The sequence below is a fragment of the Vombatus ursinus genome, unplaced genomic scaffold (assembly GCF_900497805.2).
Source record: "Vombatus ursinus unplaced genomic scaffold, bare-nosed wombat genome assembly UNPS02014932.1, whole genome shotgun sequence".
Taxonomy (NCBI): domain Eukaryota; kingdom Metazoa; phylum Chordata; class Mammalia; order Diprotodontia; family Vombatidae; genus Vombatus; species Vombatus ursinus.
In genome coordinates, this window is record NW_020954710.1 from 16,823,136 (window position 1) to 16,842,077 (window position 18,942).

Below are 18,942 nucleotides of genomic sequence, written 5' to 3' on the forward strand. Positions count from 1 at the left end.
AAGAAGAAGAAGAAGAAGAAGAAGAAGAAGAAGAAGAAGAAGAAGAAAGAGAGATAGATAGAGATGGAAATAGACATAGACACAAAGAGAAAGACAGACATACAGAGACACAGGCAGAGAGACAGAGATACAGATATACAGAAAGACAGAGACACACAGAGAGAGAGAGAGAGAGAGAGAGAGAGGGAGAGAGAAGCAGAGAGAAAGAGACAAACCAAGAGGGAATGATTTTTGAGATCTTAGCTGTATACATAATATAGCTGGCAGAAGAGAGAAAGAAGACGACTTTTTTAGATGTTAATTTAAATTCACTTCCTTTTGTTAACTAGATGCAGTGATTGGGCCCTTAAGGAATTGGAGAAGCCAGATTTGATGACCCAAGGGGAGTGTCAAGAAGACTTATCTCTATTTTCAATCTCCATCCCCCTCCCCCAACACACACACACAGACACACACACAGACACACACACACACACATCACGTAGTCTCTGCAGGGATTTTTTCCACCAGTTGGGAAATGGGGGCTGTGATGTTCACTTTCTTCAGAGCAAACATAAAGTTATAGATGTTGAGTTGAAAAGGACACTTAATCCATCCTGTCATTTGGCAAAAAAGGTCCAGAGAGAGGAAATCATTTCTTCAAGGTTACCCAGGTGGCAACCATCAAAGACAGGATTTGAACTCCCAGGTCCACTGACTTCAGAACCCCCATTCTTTCTGTTAGGCCATGCCATTTGCCTGAGCGTTGGTGTTCAGAATGCCCCAGAATATCCTGCTCTCCGTGACAGCAAGGCTTTCGTCATCAGAGTGCTTAGGAGCCAGGTAGTACAGATGCCTTTATCATCTGGTTGGTCAGCTTATGAGAGGATGTCTGTCCCCACACCCTGAATCTAAGAATTTTTATAAATCCCAAGCTATGAAATCATCACTCAAGTCTGGTGGCCTCGGAGCCCCTTTAGTAATTTTCTTTATGAGACTCACAGTTTGTCCATTCCCTCCATGGCTGGATGCCCTCCTTCTCAGCTCTACTTCTCATAATACCTAACTCCTGTCAAGACTCAGTTCAGGTGCCACCTTCTACAGGTGGTGATTCTTTCCCAATCCCATTTACATGCTGATCTGGTTACCTGGTGTTTCTCTCCAACACAATGTAAATTCTCTGAGAGCAGAGACGACTTTTGAAAATGTTGTCTTGGGATCCCACAAAATCACACAATTGAGAATTGGAAGACACCTCAGCAGCCATCTAGTCCAGCTCATAAACAAAGGAATCTTTGCTATGATATACCCAACAAATGGTTGTTCCAACTCTGGCTTGAAGGTCTTCAAGGAGGGGGAGCTGACCACCTCTAAGGGAAAGCCATTTGACTTTGAAATGTTCTTGTTAAAATTACTTCCTATATATCCTCTGTATGTGTCTCTGTCTCTAACCTTGTCTCTGTCTCTATCTCTGTCTGTCTCACTTTTTGCCCAGCTCATTTGGAAAGAAATTAGCTATTACGTTATGGCTAAATCTACCTCTTTGCACCTTCCATACATTGTCACTGGTCCTGCCTTCTGGGATCAAGTATACCAGGTTCAATCCTTCTTCTCTAGGACAACTCTTCAATCTTAGAGACATCTATCTTGATCCTTCTTCCCTGAATCCCTCAGTCCATCCATACATCAATAATCACATCTTCAAGTTTTTTCAAGGCTTAATGATGAAATTTACCTGAGATAAGTGACTTGAATTTTTTAAGGCAGCTAACTACTCTCTTTACTTATCTTTGCACATAGTAAGTGCTTAATAAATACATATTACTCTGGATTGGATTGGATTGGATAAGGACAGGGACCTAATTTTACCTGTGCTACAATAGAATATAAATTTCTTGTGGGTAAGGATTGCTTTTCAATTTTTGTATCTCTGTCTTCCCAGTTAGAGTGATGACCCTGGAGTTAGGAAGACCTCAGTCCAAATTTGGCCTCATACACTTGCTAGCCATGTGACCCCAGGCAAGTGATTTAACCTCTGTTTGTCTCAGTTTCCTCATCTGTAAAATGAGCTGGAGAAAGAAATAGCAAACCACTCCAATATCTTTGCCAAGAAAACCCCAAATGGGGTCATGAAGAGTTGGACACAACTGAAAAAAAAGATGGAACAAAAGTGTTTGCCATCAATAGGAACTTAATAGATGTTCTTTCACTCATTCATAGGCACAAGCTGCAGGCACTGTTATGAGCCTTTGCATGCACACCTATATATAATAGGTGTCTAATAAATGCTGTTGATTGACTTGGCACAAAGGAGAATTCAGTCTTGGGTAAGGAGATTACTGATTAAAGACAAAAGACATCAGTGAAACACTATTTCTTAAAGAAAACAAATACTTCTTCCTAATTCTAAGGCCCCTGATCAGAAGAGACTTCTTAACTTCTTTCTTCTAACCATTACCCACCACAGTCCCAGTATTTTGTGCTTCTTTCTCAGCTTGACCTCCCTGATATTTGATTTTAATATCATCTTCAATCACAAACCACTCTGTGGCACATTTGCCAAGAGTCCTTTAGCTGCCTCACTTTCCCTTTTCCACTCCTTTCAAGAAAATCCTTAGTCCCAGCTTAAGAGTGTGATTCAGAGGAAGGAAACAGACATTTATTAGGTGGCTACTATATGCCAGACACTGTGCTAAGTGCTTTACAAATGTTATCTCCTTTGATTCTAACAGCAACCTAGGTGATAGGTGCTATTATTATCCCCATTTTACAGTCAAGGAAACTCAGGCAGACAGCAGTTAAATGACTTGCTCAGGATCACACAACTAGCAAATGTCTGAGGCTGGATTTGAACTCAGATCTGCAACCTTAAACTCAGGTTTAGAGTCAGAGGACCCACCATTCAAATCTTGCCTCTCCTATTTACTCCCAATGTGAGACAAGTCCCTTCCCCACCATCCATCTCATACCCAACTCTGGCCCTCGTCTTCCCTATCTGCAAATTGAGGGGATTGGCCTAGATGATTTTTAAGGTTTTTCATTACTCTAGATTCCAATGACCTCCTTTGGGAGAAAGAGATAGGTCACTCTCTCAAGGCAGGGTCCCCACTTCCTACAGCTTGTCTCTCTCCCACTGACAATGGTTGGAAGTTCAGTCAAGTAGACCAGAGTTAGTGGAAGAATTCCGACTTCGGTTCCCTACTGAATCTTAACCAACTAACTCCCTCCCCACTCCTGCACACTTGGGAAAGTTAGAGGGGCATACGAAGCAAACAAGGATATTATGCCCTGCAGGAACCACGTCTTCTAGAGGGCACAGGCTGTGTTTTCATTGCATTCTGTCTAGAGGCCAGGAGTAGCCTTGCCCTGTACCATAAATATGTAATGAATCTCACTTGTCAATGTTGACAAGTGTTCAAGACTGCAGCCCCATTTGCAGGGTCTTTTACCACACCCTCTGCAGAGGGGCTGAGGCTAATTCTGCTGCCACCATCCCAATGGTCCCCCTAGATCAACCCTCTACCCCAGACCTCAAGAAGCAAGCTCTGTGTTGACAACCACGATAGCGTGGTAAAAAGACTCAGCAGGCTTGGATTCTAATGCCAGCTCCATCAAGAGAATTCCATTCTAAATGGTGTAGTGGACTAGGAAGACCTGAATTCAAATTCATCTCAGATGTTACTGTTTATGTGACCCTAGACAAATCACTCAGTCTCTCACAGTCTAATTTTCCACCATCTGTACAATGGGGATAAATACTAGTGACCTCCCTTGCAAGGTTGCCATGAGGATTAAATGAGATAACACATAAGATGCTTTATAAACCTTAAAGTGTTATAAAAAAAAAATAGCTGTTACTATTGTCATTAGTGGTAGCTAGGTGGCACAAAGGATACAATGTTGGGACCTGGAGTCAGGAAGACATGAGTTCAAATCCAGCCTCAGACATTTTAACCCGTGTCACCCTGAATAAGTCCCATAACCTCGGCCTCAGTTTTCTCATCTGTAAAATGGGGAAAATAATAACATCTACCTCCAAGGGTTGTTGTTTGGATAAAATGAAATAATATTTACAAAGTGCTTTGCAAGCCTTAGAAATACTAATAATTGTTATGATTAAAAAATTTGACTTTAATGGCAGCTAGTTGTGTGGCTAAGTCTATTTGTGCCTCATTTCTCTCATCTGTGAAATGGAAATAATAGCATTATCTTAGAAGGCGTTTGTGCCATGGATAACTCATACTGGGTAGCTTGAATTTCTAGGGTGTCAGAATTCTCAGAGGAACTTTACACACATTTAATGCTCTCTCTGCATTCTAATGAAGGCTCTCTTACTAGGTAAGTTACCTTGGATGAGTCATTTTCCATTTTTGAAACTTTGTCCCCTGTCTTTACTTCTCCAAGCAGATCTGATGTCTCATGAATTTGGATGTTGCCTGCAGTGCTGCACATGTCACAACCCGCCCACGCCTCTGCCTCACCCATCCCTTGTCTACAGATTCCCATGAGTTCTCCATATCTCGAGTGCCATCAGTTAAATTCACATTTCAAAATGACTGTTTAAAATGTAATTCTGCCTCCTCTTTCCACCATAATGTAATCTCCTTGCAAAAGCAGAAGAAGGCCATGCACAAAACCAAGGGCCATTTTGTTTTTCTTTGTGTCATATGATACCATGAGTAAAGAGCTCACCATCAAGTGACCAGCATGCTGGTAAGTGAGCCCTTCTGGTCGATCAGTCAACCAATAAGCATTAAAAAAATTTTAGTATTTTATTTTTCTCCAGTTATGTTTAAAAATTATTTTTAACATCTGTTTTTAAAATGTTGAGTACCAAATTCTCTCCCATTCTCCCTCCCCACCCCCTTCTCATTGAGAAGGCAAGGAATTCGATACTGGTTGTACATGTGTACTTATGCAAAACACTTCCATGATAGTCAACAGGTATTTCTTAATTATCTTGTATGTGCTAGGCACTGGGGACACCTGTTAAAAAAAAAAAAAAAGGAAACAATCCTTGCTCAAATGGAGCTTACCTTCTAACATAGAAGGCGACAAACACTTAAGTATTTATGTAGGCAGAATAAATATGAAGACCATGAATGGAGTTAAATAAGGTAGTTTGGGAGGGCAGACACTAGTGAATGGTGGCATTAGAAAAGGTTCAATATAGAAGATGGTACTTGAGCTGCTCCTTGAAAAAAGCAAAGGACTCAATGAGGTGGAAGTAAGAATGGAGGGAATTCCAGGCTTGGGACAGAAACCTGGAGAAGGGAGATGGAGTGCCCTGTGTGGAGAACACAATTTGTGGAGAGCATGATCTAGTCAATTTGGCTAGAAGAGTATAGGAGGGGTAAGTTAGAAACACTGAGGATGGAAAGAGAGGTTGGTTGCAGGGCTTTGAAAGCTGAAGCGATAAGGAACCCCTGGAGTTTCCTGAGGAAGGGAATGACATGATCTATACTAAAGGAAAATCACTTAGGTAACTGGGAGAGGATGAACTGAAGTAGGAGAGATTGGTGGTTTGGTCTCAGTTAGGACGACTCAGTCTATTTGAGGGATCATACTCAAATTCTTTCTGGTATGATACATCATTTTATAGCTAGCTCTGTGTTAGTGTGGCTTTCAAGAACTTAGGGTCCCTTTACGGCATTGGAGTAGGGCTTGGCAGAATGCTGCATTTGTTTATAGATGATGACATTTATATAATGTTGTTTGTACTCCATCTCACTTGAGCATCGAAGCAATCTTGCTAGTTAACTACTACTGGTATTTATTATGCCCGTTTTTACTGATGAAGAAACTGAGGTTCAGAGAGGTCAATCGACTAGTCTATACCTACACAATGTGGGAGGTGGAATTTCCTCTAACATTCTATCTGCTATGTCATGCTACTTCTTATCTTCAAATGAGTGTTTATACTGGAGGATTTCTAAGATTCTTTAACTCTAAAAAAACCTGATTATATAGCCAAGAAGGGAACCCTGGCCCCAAGCTTAATCAATCAATAAGCATTTATAGTATTTTTAATTTTTTTGAATAATATTTTTCCAGTTACATGTAAAAACAATTAACATTCAATTTTTTTTAAAAAAATTGAGTTCCAAATTCTCTCCCTCCCTTTCCTCCCCCTTTTCTAGACAGTAAGCAATTTGATACAGGTTATACATGTGCAATCAAAGCATTCACAGTATTAACAGACTATTAGAAATATGAGGAAAAAGTGGCACAGTCTTGCCCTCAAAGGGCTTACAGTCTATCTGTAAAACAACATTCATGAAAAGAGAGTAAGTACACACAAAATGAAAAGTAAAGTGAAAGATATGGGGTGGGGGGACTCATAAAACACATAAGGTAGGAGTCAGCTCTTGAACTGAGTTCTGAAGGAAGCTAGGGAGTCTAAGAGGTAGAGGTGATAAAAGACTTTCTTTCTGGCATGAGGGACAGCCTATGCAAAGGAAGGTCATGTATGAGGAAAAGTGAAATAGATCATTTTGTCTGGAATGGGGAACTCATGAAAGGGGTGCCGATGGTGGAAAGCTCAGTTGGATATCAATTGCTAAGGATTTTGATTACCAGTGGAGTTTGAATTTTATCCCCAAGGCAACAAAAAGGAGCTTTTTGAGCAGGTGGCTCTTTCAATAACCAGGGGAACGTTTACTGTAAAGCACCAAATGGATAAAACATTTTTCCATGCCTGGGGATGTCCCGTAAAGAGACAGGAAGCCCTAAACCACCAACCCTCTTGGAGTTATTCCTTCCTGCTTGCTGTGAACCGGCAGCAAGCAGTGGGACCTCCTTCAGAATCGGGTCTTGTCTAAGGTAGGAGGCTGCTCAGACTTTGGCTTCCCTCTTCTGGCTTTGACATCGAAACTAATTTCTATCCAAGATGGGGGAAACAGAGGGAGGGGCTGTCCAATCCACAGCCCGATGGCTGACAACACAGAGCCCGTTCCACCCCGACCCCTGCTCTGCTGACATTACACCCGTTAATTCTCTAGCCCCATGTTTCAAGGAAGACGTCAGTCACACTAGCGGTGTTTGTATCCGCTGTTAATGCCAGATCACGGGGTGAAAGCGCAGGATTTGAATCTCCAGACCCCCAGGAGATGGAGCCGAATACGTTCAGTCTAGAAATGTCAAGGATAACTGCTTTTTTATTTTTATTTTTTTTTAATAGTAGAGATCGTTGTTGATATTAACAAATAATCCAAAATTTGGTGCCACTGATCTGAAACTGGAATCTGGCCCCTGAGTTTGGGCAGGAACTTCTGATCCAGCCCCCAAAAGACTTATAATGTGGGTGCCGTTGCTGGCAGAGGCTGGGACAGGGCTGAAAAAAAGGAAGACCCTGAGCTAGAATCTGAGCTCTAAACCTGGGGTTTTAACCTGCACAGCCCTGCACCCCTGCCCTGGCCCCCCATCCATTAATGGATTTCAAGGGATCTGTGAAATCGGAAATTTTAATATTTTGAAAACTATATTTCAACATAATTAGTTTCCTTCATAATCCTATGAATTTTATTTTTTGATTTAAAAACAACGTTCTTGAGACAGAGTCTATTGGCTTCATCAGACTGCTTAAGGCACTCAGGACACACACATGAAAGGTTAGGTACCTCTGCTCTAAACCAAACTCAATTAAAATTCTTTTTTAAACTGAGTTCAGTAAACTTGGCTGAAAACATATGTGCAAGCATATGTACACATTCTCTCTCTCTCTCTCTCTCACACACACACACACACACACACACACCCCTCCTAATGAACCAGTCTGAGCTGAAACCAAAGTGCTATGTTAAATTTAAACTACAATAAAGTTACAGAAACAGACTATTCTTTGGACTGAACTGTATTACATGGGAGTTCAAGCAAAGACATTAACCAGCAATTTTTGTGCCCAGGACAAGAAGCATGAAATCCCCCTTAAACTCAGTTTGAGGGAGAGGTAGAGTGGAGACCCTGGGACACCACAAAGTCCCTTGCTGCTATTAATTGGGAATGGGGGTGGGAGTGGGGATAGGGCTAGCTAGAGTGTATCTGGTCTGCTGACACTGGGAGGAAGACGTCGGTTTTTATTTTAACTTGCTATTTGTAGGCTAAACTCAGTTGTTTCTGTGCTGCTGAAGAGGTAAAAAGGTCTGTGAATGCTCACTTTGTATTTCAGTGCCTTGGGACAAAGTTCTGACCATCTCACCTTAGTTATAGTGCTGATTGAACCAGGGAAGCATCATTTGAACAAAAAAAAAATGAGGGAGACATTTTTATTTTGTTAAGCAAAGTCATTCACTCTGAAGATGTGCCTCAAATGTCCATTCTATGCTAGTAGATGGTTAAGTGATACAATATCTAGTTGGGGTTACCACATTTCTTAGGGCATAGAGGAGGCAGCATGTATATACATATATATGTATAAATATATGTGTTTGTATGTATGTATATATGTATATATATGTGTGTGTATATATATATATATATATATAAAAATGTTAGACACTGCCTCTGAGTTCAAATCCTTCCTCCCATATTTAATATTTGTAAGATCTCGGGTTTCCTCTATGTAAAATGAGAGGGTTGGATTATTTGATCTCTGAGTTCTCATCCAGTTTACATGTATGACCCTATAGTCTAGATATGACCCTATAGTCTGGATCTAATAGAGGGCTTTGTGTTCCCTTCCCCAAACTGAGGTCTAGATGATAAGGGAAATAATCTTCAAGGTCGCCTAGATAGCAAGCTACAAAGCTGGGATCTGAGCCAAGAAGTTTTATTTTATTCCACATCCATACATCTTTTCACAATACTAGGTCTTAGAAGGATATTGATAAACTGGAGACCCACCAGGATGTCTAAGGGTATCAAGTCCATGCCATATGAACTTCAGCAGAATTGACCGAAAATGTTTAGACTGGAAGAATAATGAAGAAAAGACATAAGGTTGGTAGGAGGTGGGAGAAGACATTGTGAAAGGAAATGATAGCTGTCTTGTAGTACTAAAAAGGAAAAAAAAAAGCTATTATGGAAGAGGTTCTGTTATGTTTGGCAGAACCAGGGCAGAACTCGGGTCATTGAGTGGAGTTTGCAAAGAGGCAGATTTCAGCTCATCGTAAAGAAGAACTTTCTAGTAGTCCTAACTATCTCACACCAGGACAGGCTGTCTCAGGAGACCAGAAGTCCCCTTCCCTGGAAATGTCCAGGGGCTAGATGTTATCAGAGATGCCAAGGAAGGGATTTCTACCCTTGGAGGGAGATTGGATTTAGGGATCCTTTTAGAGCTCTGCCAGTTCTGTGATGCCATGATTTCCATCTGCCCAATGTGGCGATTAAAAAGGTTCGAGAGACATAATTTCTGAGTAATTCAATGATTTTATTAAAAAGACCAACACATTTATTAATAAAAGAATAGTCATTTGGCCATTTCTCTTAGACCAAAAGACTATCATGGCAGTGGGCTCGCAGTATATAGACCGTTCAAAGAGTAAATGTTCCCCAGGATGGGAATCAACCCGATTGGTTAATAATTAATGAGAGAATGAATATTACAATGAGGGCTTGAGAGTGACATCACCTCCCCTTGAACAGAGATGCTAACTCTATAACCAGACCAGCCCCAGCCTTAGGAAATTTAGACAAAAGACTCTGTCTCCACCCAAGCTTGATTGAATGGAATTCGCCTTAGGTTAGAGATTCTTTGTAAGGTTGGGTGGGGTCTGATAGAGGAGAAAGTTAGCTCAACCTTCATAGTAATAGAAAATACATATGTATATGGAAAAATGGTGGTAAATCTCCCCAAATTATTAGTAATTAATAATCATTTCTCTCACCAATTGGTGTACACCTAGAGGCATTTCTCTTTAAGGTTTGTAGGCTGGGATCCATGTGTTTATCAGTGTCTGCTTACTTAGAATCTCTGTTCCCTGAAGCCTGGAGTCTCTCTGTCTTTCAAATACACTTACTGGGGCAGCTAGGGGGTGCCATAGTGCACAGAGCCCTGGGCCTGGAGTCAGGAAGACTCATCTGTCTGAGTCCAAATCTCACCTCAGGCACTTCCTAGCTATGTGACCCTGGGTAAGTCACTTCACCCTGTTTGCTTCACTTCAAGGAAGAGCTCACCAATGGAAGAATGAGGATGGGGACATTTTTCAGGGTGAGAAGACCATAGGGGTTGAGGGAACTTCTAGTTTGAGAAGGAAGTTGGGCCATGGTGAAGTGCTAGAGAAATACTAGTTATAACTATTGCTGAGATTAAATGCACCATTTAAAAAATTAACACTTCACTGCTCCCGCTCCCCAAGGAGTTGAAGGGGGAGAGAAGAGCTGCTGCCATTAGCCTAGCAGAGAGGGTGTTGGCTTTTGCATCACAGAACCTGAGTTTGAGCCCCAGCTTTGCCACCTGGATGACATTAGGCAAATCATTTCATCTCAATGAGCCTCAGTTTCCTCATCTATAAAATGAGACGGTGGGACTAGGACTAGAATTCTGGGTCTCTTTTAGCTTTAAAACTGTGATCAACAACAAGCCAATGATCATTTACATTAAGTCCCTGCTATGTGCTAGGTTCTGGGAATGCAAAGACTGTGCAGATAGGGGTGTGTGTGTGTGTGTGTGTGTATAGTCAACAGGCAATCGCAACTTCATGAAACTTACATGAAAACTCCATACAGAAGTTTGCATATTTATAACAGTAGGACAAAGGGAGGGGGAGGTTTCAGAAATTTACATTTAAAGGGATGTGGCATAGGTACAGTATGGGAAAGGTACAGTAAAGGTGGGAAAAGAGCAAAACCCCTTCCAAAGGGGAGGAGCAAAAGCATGGCAAAAGCCTCATTCTTTTCCCTTGGGAACTGCTAGAACATGAAGATGGGAGGGTCTGCTTATCTACAAGGGTCCCACCTGCACAAGCAGTTTCTCAGCCTACCACAAACTGACTGGTGCCCATCTTGACTCCCAAGGACACACGGGGGTCCAGTCTGGGATGCAAACAATATATTATGTCACCTACGGTTGGTGGGGCAGGAGGCTTTGTTCTTGATGCATTCAGGGCTTCTTGGGTCCAGTGTTTCTGAAAAACATGACAACTCAAAAAGACAAGTTCGGGAGACCCCTTAATATTCCTCAAATATGTGTGTATGTATATGCGTGTGTGTGTATTCACAGAAAGAGAGAGAGAGAGAGAGAGAAGAGAGAATAGTCCCTACTCTCAAGGAGCTTCCATTCTGCCAAAAGTCTAGAAGTGATTAAACACAGTGATCCTGATTCCCATCAACTGAAAAGACAACAAATTGAGGAACCTGTGTAGGTTTATTGCTTTCTATCAACACTTGCAAAACACCCTCAGCACCCAGGACCTTAGGGGCTCCTTGGCCCCTTCAATCCTACTTCACAAAGGGAGATCTCCTTTCCAAACCCAGGAGAATCATTTTTTCTAGGATCCTGAACCAAAAGGTGTAAAAATGGTAGGAATAAACCACACCCACTGTAGCCAGTCAGAGAGAGAAAAGAACAGTTAGCAAAAACCTTCATCAGGCACTTGTTTGTTTGACTTGGGCTCCCCTGGCTAATTCAATACCAGTATCCTTAGTAGCTGTAAGTAAAACAATGTTCTTAGATCTCACCTAATATGTATCTTAACTTAGGAGACCCAGAAATACAGTCTCAGTCTCTAATCCCACAGAAGATTACTGTCAACTTAACTATCCCCACTCCTCTCCTTCCCCCCAAATCTATCCAAACCATCCCAAACCATCCTTTAAGGCCCAGCTCAACCCAAAGATTTTTGCATTACCATTCTGGCTCTGAGTACCTTAGAGCCCTTCTCTGAAGTCCTATAATGCTTGCAGTTTGTAGCTCATAATTCAGCATTTAATCATAAGATTGTAGAATGTCAGCACTGGAATGTGTCATCACTTGAACTCTGATCTGTCTGATGTCAAGTCCAGCACTCTATCTACTGGGCCTCTAAGCTGAAATATTTTTTCCTATCTGGGCTGCAAGTTTGAGCTCAAAGAAGTCAGCTCTGGAAGGGACCTTAGAATACACAATTTCTGCTAGAAGGACATTGGAACACAAAATGTTATGGCTGAGAGGGGGCCTTAGAACAAAGAATGCAGAGGTGGGAAGGCCCTTAGAACAGAGAATGTCAGAGCTGGGAGGGGTCTTAGAACACAGAATGTCAGAGCTGGGAGGGGCTTTAGAACACAGAATGTCAGAGCTAGGAGGGTCCTTAGAACAGGGAATGTCAGAGCTGGGAGGGGACTTAGAACACAGAATGTCAGAGCTGGGAGGGGTCTTAGAACACAGAATGTCAAAGCTGGGAGGGGACTTAGAACACAGAATGTCAGAGCTGGGAGGGACATTAGAGATCATAGAATCCAGAAAAATAGATTTAATAAATGGAAGAGACCTTAGAAACTGTTTAGCCTAATTCCCTCATTTTATAGCAATGGAAACTGAGACCCAGAGAAAAGAAAGGAGTTAATGGTAAAGCCAGAACCAGATCCCAGGTTTCCAGGCCCTCCCCGAACTTGCTTCACTATCCCATAGTGCTTCCTATTTACGTCACTGGCACCTCCTCTTTTAGACTAGAAGTGTCTTGAGGATAGACCCTCCATCTTATTTTTCTTTACATCCTCCACAATGCCTTAACTATAGCGGGCACGCCTTTCTCAAGGCACCAGTTAGAGACCTAGTAGGAAGCATGATTTAGTGGAAGGAACAATGGTGTGGGCATCAGGAATCTTGCCTCATGGCTCTGGTCCTTCTTTTAACTCGCTCTGTGGCCAAATCGCTTGCCCTCTTTCACCTCGGTTTCCTCAAACGTACAAGAAGACGCAGGACTAAACAGTTTTTAAGGTCCCCTCCTAGCTCTGATATTCTCTGTTTTAAGGTCTAAGCTCTGCCATTCCATCCTAAGATCCTGCCCAGGTCTGACATTTTATGTTCTAAAGACCTTTCCAGCTTTGACATTCTGTACTCTAAGATCCTTCCCGATTCTGACATTCCGTGTTCTTCTACCTATAAAATTTTATGTCCCAAGACCCTTTCTAGCTGTGACATCCTGTGTTTAAAAGTATTGTCTGGCTCTGATTTTTTTTTTATTTCCCATGTTCTAAAGTTCCTTCAGCCCTAACTGCCTATGATTCCTCAGACTGATTCCAGGTGTCTCAGAGTATTATTCCTTGACTGCAAATTATCTCTAGCAGCATGACTAAAGGGGAGGGAGGGGAAGAGAGAGAGGCAGAGACAGAGACAGAGAGAGACAGATAGAGGTAGACATACAGAGACAGACAGAGAAACAGAAGAGACAGACAGAGAGGAGAGAGAGACAGGGAGAGACAGAGACAGAGAGAGACAGAGACAGAGAGAGACAGAGACAGAGAGAGAGAGAGAGAGAGAAGACCATCTTCTACCAGGTCATACTTTAAGCATCTGTCTGTCTTTACCTGCTTGTCTAGCTTTGGGTGGGTGGGTGGGTGGGTAGAGGGGCCAGGAATGTCAGGGCAGTGGTGGACTCCAGGCTGGAGTGCATCCCAGGGCCAGGGCCTTAGTGCCAAAGTGAGGATGACTGATGGTGCAGTAACAGAAGGCCCCTCACTGTGATTATTACCCCAAGTGCTCCGAACAGAATGGGCCTCTTACCTCACACTGACAACACTAATAGAATATGCATGGCCCTATTAGCATACCCGGTAATAGCACCCTGGAGGGGACAGGGCCATAAAACTTTAAGTAGAAATCAAAACAGAAGGAGGGAAAAAAGAGAACATTGTCACAAGCAGGAGGGGGGAAAAGACCATAGAAGCCTGGGGGCAAATTTTGCTGAAGCGAGCACAGCTAGCCATAATTCCTGAGCTACTCCCCATGCAAATGGTAGTAGACACAGTCCCATGAATACCATCAGTGCCAGTCTGGCCAGGAAACATTAATTGAGATAATGCCGCTCTCTCCAATGCAGGAGGGAGTCATATGTCAAAGTATACGGGAACAGCAGCCTGGCAACATGGGCATGAAACTCTACGGCCATAGGGGCCAGTGGCTGCCCTCTGCAGCTGGGCCCCTGCTCCCCTGGTGGATACGCCAATGGGGACCCCTAGCTAGACCAGGTGAATGGCCTGAATAGAAAATGGATTACATCTAGGTGTTGTAGCAAGTAAATAGAGTTCTGGAGGTAGCTTCAGGCAGGTATGAGTTTGAATCCTGCCTTGACACTTACTAGATGTGTGACCTTGGGAAAGTCACTTTACTTGCTTATCCTCAGTTTCCTCATCTATAAAATGGGGATAATAATAGCACTTCCTTCATAGGGCTATTGAAGAGGTCAAATGAGATAATATATGTGAAAGTGCTTTGCACACCTTAATGTGCTACATAAATATTAACTATTATTACTATTATTCCAAAGGAATAACCATTGGTCACCTATGTGATGGACTCCAGGAAATGAGGAAGTGACAGTCCCAGAGCCATCAACTCTTGTTAGACTTCCTAGGGAGTACCATGTTCAGTTCTGGGTACCATGGTTTCAAAGGACACGGGTAAACTGGAGAGTGCCCAGAAGAGGGAGGCTAGGTTGGGGAAGGACCTCGGACCTTCTGGAGGAGAGAAGGATCCAAGCGGATAAAATCACTGTCTTCAGGTTTTTGAAGGGCTGTCCTATGGAGGACAGGGTAGACCTGTGCACTTTGGTCTAAGAGGGCAGAACTCTGATCAATGGGAGGAAATTGCAAAGACACACATTTGGGCTCCAAGTCGAGAGCAAATGTCCAACCATTAAGGCTGCCCCCCAAATGCCCTGGACGGCCTTGACAGGTGGAAGCCTCTTTCTCCTCCTTGGATTTCTTCCTGAAAAGGCTGGATGACCACTTATCTAGTATCATATAATAAAGATTTCTTTTGTGTATGAGTAGGGATAAATGTTGGCTGGGGTTCCTCCCCTCCAACCCTCAAATTTTGTGATTCTTTGATTTGGGGATTCTGAGAAAATTCCTCTGCCTAAACGTCATTCCACCACTGGGCTGAAATGCTCTATTAGAGATGCATAGAGATTTGGTTTAAGACTTTACTCCTCACCCACCTCTTACAACCCCAAGATTCCTTCAAAACTCAGCTCAAGTGGTACTTCTTACACAGACTCTCCTCACCACCACCCACCCAGCTGTTAGCACTCTAACACCTTCTAATTACATATATATATATATATATATATATATTACATGTATATGTATGTATATATATTTGTAGCTGTCATTCAGCTATTTCAGTCACGTCCAACTCTTCATGATCCCATTTGAGATTTTCTTGCAAAGATACTGGAGTGGTTCACCATATCCTTCTCCAGCCCATTTTACAGATGAGGAAACAGACAAACGGGGTGAAGTGACTTGCTGGGGGTTACACAGCTACTAAGTGTCTGAGACCAGATTTGAACTCAGGTTTTCCTGACTCCAGGGCCTGGTGCTCTATTCACTGTGTCACTTAGGTGTCCCCACTTGGGCTTTGCCCAATGTCTCTAAGCCATTAAGTGGCAGAGGTAGAATCTTTGGATCCAGGTCTCTTGATGTCCAATCCAGTGTTTTCCCCACCATACCATACTGCCTTGCTAGCTTAGTGAGCTCTGGAAATGTTTGGCCCCTTGCCTGAGTCCCCCGTTCCCCCCTGTGAATTAAGCTCTGTGAGGTCTAGTTCTCCCTAGTTTGGAGGCAGGCAAGACATGCCCAAGCATTTCACAATTTGTCCTGGAGGCCCTGGACCCAAACCTTTGCCACTCACTCAGAGCTGGCAGGCAGCCACCTCTCATAGACTTCCCAACTCATAGCCATAGCCCAGGGCAATCTGTCAGTGCTGGGTACTAAGTGCCAAGAAGGTACTAAAGAGGCTGCCACCATCAGAGGCACCTGGAGAGGAGGAAGGAGAGGCTGGCCAGGACCATTCCCTTTCCAGGTAATAATAATAACAATTATGATGATGACGATTATAAATAACAACAATAACTAACATTGATAGAGTGCCTCAAGGATTACAAAGCACTTTACTTACGTATATTATTTCATTTAATCTTCACAATGACTCTGTGATGGTAGGTGGTATTATTATTCCCATTTTATAGATGAAGACACTGAGGGTAGAGGGACTAAGTGACTTAGGCAGGGTCACACAATAACCAGTAAAGATTAGAATGTGAGTATTTGTGGCTTGTAGCCACAACTTTCCCTAGCCATACCACTTGCCTGAAGGTGGAGGGTACCATTGGCTCACAAGGAGCTGATTTCTGCCACCCAATTCAAAGGCTTTCAGAAGTCTTTGGGATGATTCTATCGAGGTTTCCAAAGAACCAGGCATTTTGCAGAGCACCTTCTGTGGTGGAAATTCCCCTGGCTGATCAACTAAATGACCAACATTTTCCCATTGAGAACACAGATGGGACAGATTTTCTGCATCAGAGAGCTCAGGGGAATTCAGAGAGAGAAGAGGAAAGAGAGAAGTAGGGGAAGGCGGTTCACTCTATAATATTTTAGAGTTGAAGGGGCCCTTGCAGATCATTAAACCAAATCCCCACAAAGATGAAGCATCTAGGATGTGCAGTGGATAGGGTGCTACATTCAAATTTAGCCTTGGACATTTAATAGCTGTGTGATTTTGGCATGTCACTTCACTTCTGTCTACCTCAGTTTCCTTAACTGTAAAATAGGGATATTTAAAATTAAAAAAATAAAATACTTCCCAGGGTTGTTGTGAAGGTCAAATGAGATAATATTTGTAAACTGCTTAGCACAGTACCTGGTATACAGTAGGTACTTAATAACTGCTTGTTTCCTTTCTCCTGCTTATTATCAGAAAGTAGAGGCAGAAATCTCTCTGTCTAGAAACAACGACTAGCACAATTCCACAGTTTAGTTAAATTCCCAGCCTTTCCCATTGCTCCAAGCTTGGAAAGGGAGTACAGTAAATGGGCTTTGACTTGAATTGAATCAGAGAGCTCATAGCAGGGTCTCTCAGGCTCAGAGCCCTAAGGTCTGCCCCAGTCCACTGCTCCCCCATATCCACCCTATCTCTGACCTCTTTGCCTAGTGGAAAAGGGAAATGGGGAAGTGGGGGAGATAGTCAGTGGACTGAGGAAAGCCTTACGAGGAATATCAGCAGATCTGAGGTCCCGTTCAGCCTGATTGAGAAGCAAGGTCAATACCGACTGAGGCTCAGAGAGGTCAGTGTGGGGACCAAAGAGGATAGGGTGGAAATGTGCAATAAATACCAATCTCCCAATGTTGAAGTGGGGAGGGGAGACCATGCTCTCCACACACACACACACACACACACACACACACACACACACACACACTCCAACATGAGTAGCACTCACAATGTCTCTTTGCCCCTTCACCAAAGCAAGAGTAACAAAGCTGAGGAAAAGAGACCAAAACTACTTCCATGGCCCTTAAAATCCTCTTCACAGACTGAGACAGCCACCATGTTTCCTTGCATAATACTTCAGTAGAAAGATCATTAAAGCTGGGGCTAAAGGACCCCAAATCTGGGGGCAGCTAGCTCACATAGTTCACAGTGCACTGGGAATGGAGTCATGAAGGCTCCTTTTCCTGAGTTCAAATCTGGCGTCAGACTCTTACTAGCTGTGTGACCCTGGGCAAGTCACTTAACCCTGTTTACCTCAGTTTCATCATCTGTAAAATGAGCTGGAAAAGGAAATGGCAAACCACTCCATTGTCCACTGTCCATAGACCATGAGTCTGACATGACCAGAAATAACAAAACAAAACTGAACAGAGGATCTAGGTTCGAATTCCATTTCCCCCATTTACTTTGACTTCGACGTTGGCTAAGTCATTTTTCTTCTCTGAGCTTCAGTTTCCTCTTCTATCAAATATGCTAGAGAAGGAAATGGCAAACTACTCCAGTATCTTTGCCAAGAAAATCCCAAATGGAGTCACCAAGAATTGGACAAGACTGGAAACGACTGAACAATAAAATGGTTGTAAACCATAAAGTTTTAAAAGTAGGTGTAGAGACCATAAAGATCCCTTAGTCCTGAGTTTTCTACCCTTTACGGAAAAAGAAGCTGCCTTTGATTTCCTCAAATTTTTAAGATCACCCACATTGGGATAATGATAGTGAAGAAATGGAGCCCTTGAATGAGTATGCAGGGGACATGGGGACACCCACAGGATCATAGCTTTAGAGCAGGAATAGGCCTCTGAGGCCATCTAGTCCAATGTCCTCTTCTTACAGAGGGGGAAACTGAGGCTCAGCAAGTAAAATGACTTCCCCAGGATGGTACAAGAAGTGCCCAAGGCAAGATTTGAACCTGAATCTCCTTGACTCCAACTCAAACCTTCTGTCCACTAAACCACATTGCAGAGGTTCTGTTCTCCCCTCTGAGAGTGCTAAGAAATGGAATGAGAGGGCAGCCCAGGAGCAGCAGTGGCCACCTTGGAGAGCTCTGAGGTCAAGCTTCAAGATCCTAGATAGTCTACTGGTCCAACCCTCTCATTTTACAGAGAAGGAGACTAAAGCCCAATGTAATTGTGCCACTCACCCAAGGTTGTCCAATCCCTTATTTTACAGGTGCAGGGTCATCTCTAGTTGTCCTGATCTGTATCTCACCACTCAATCCAGATAACTCCAGTGGAGAGAGCGAGACTGGCAACTTTTCACAGCCCTCCCTCACTTAAATCCAGTTCATTGCATGCCATGGCATCACCTCCCCAGTGTCATGGTCCTCTTTGAGAATGAAGGACAAACAACAACATTTTACAGATAAAGAAGCTGAGTCCAAAAGACATGAAAGGACTTAAGATCAAATATTTAGAACTCCAGGGGACCTCAGTGGTCATCCTGCCTCCTGTTGCAGATGAGGAACCTACATGACCTGGTCAAACAGCACAAGTGGAATTTAAATCTCAGGTTCTCTGACTCTGGATTCAAAGTGTTAACTATTATATTCTGCTTCC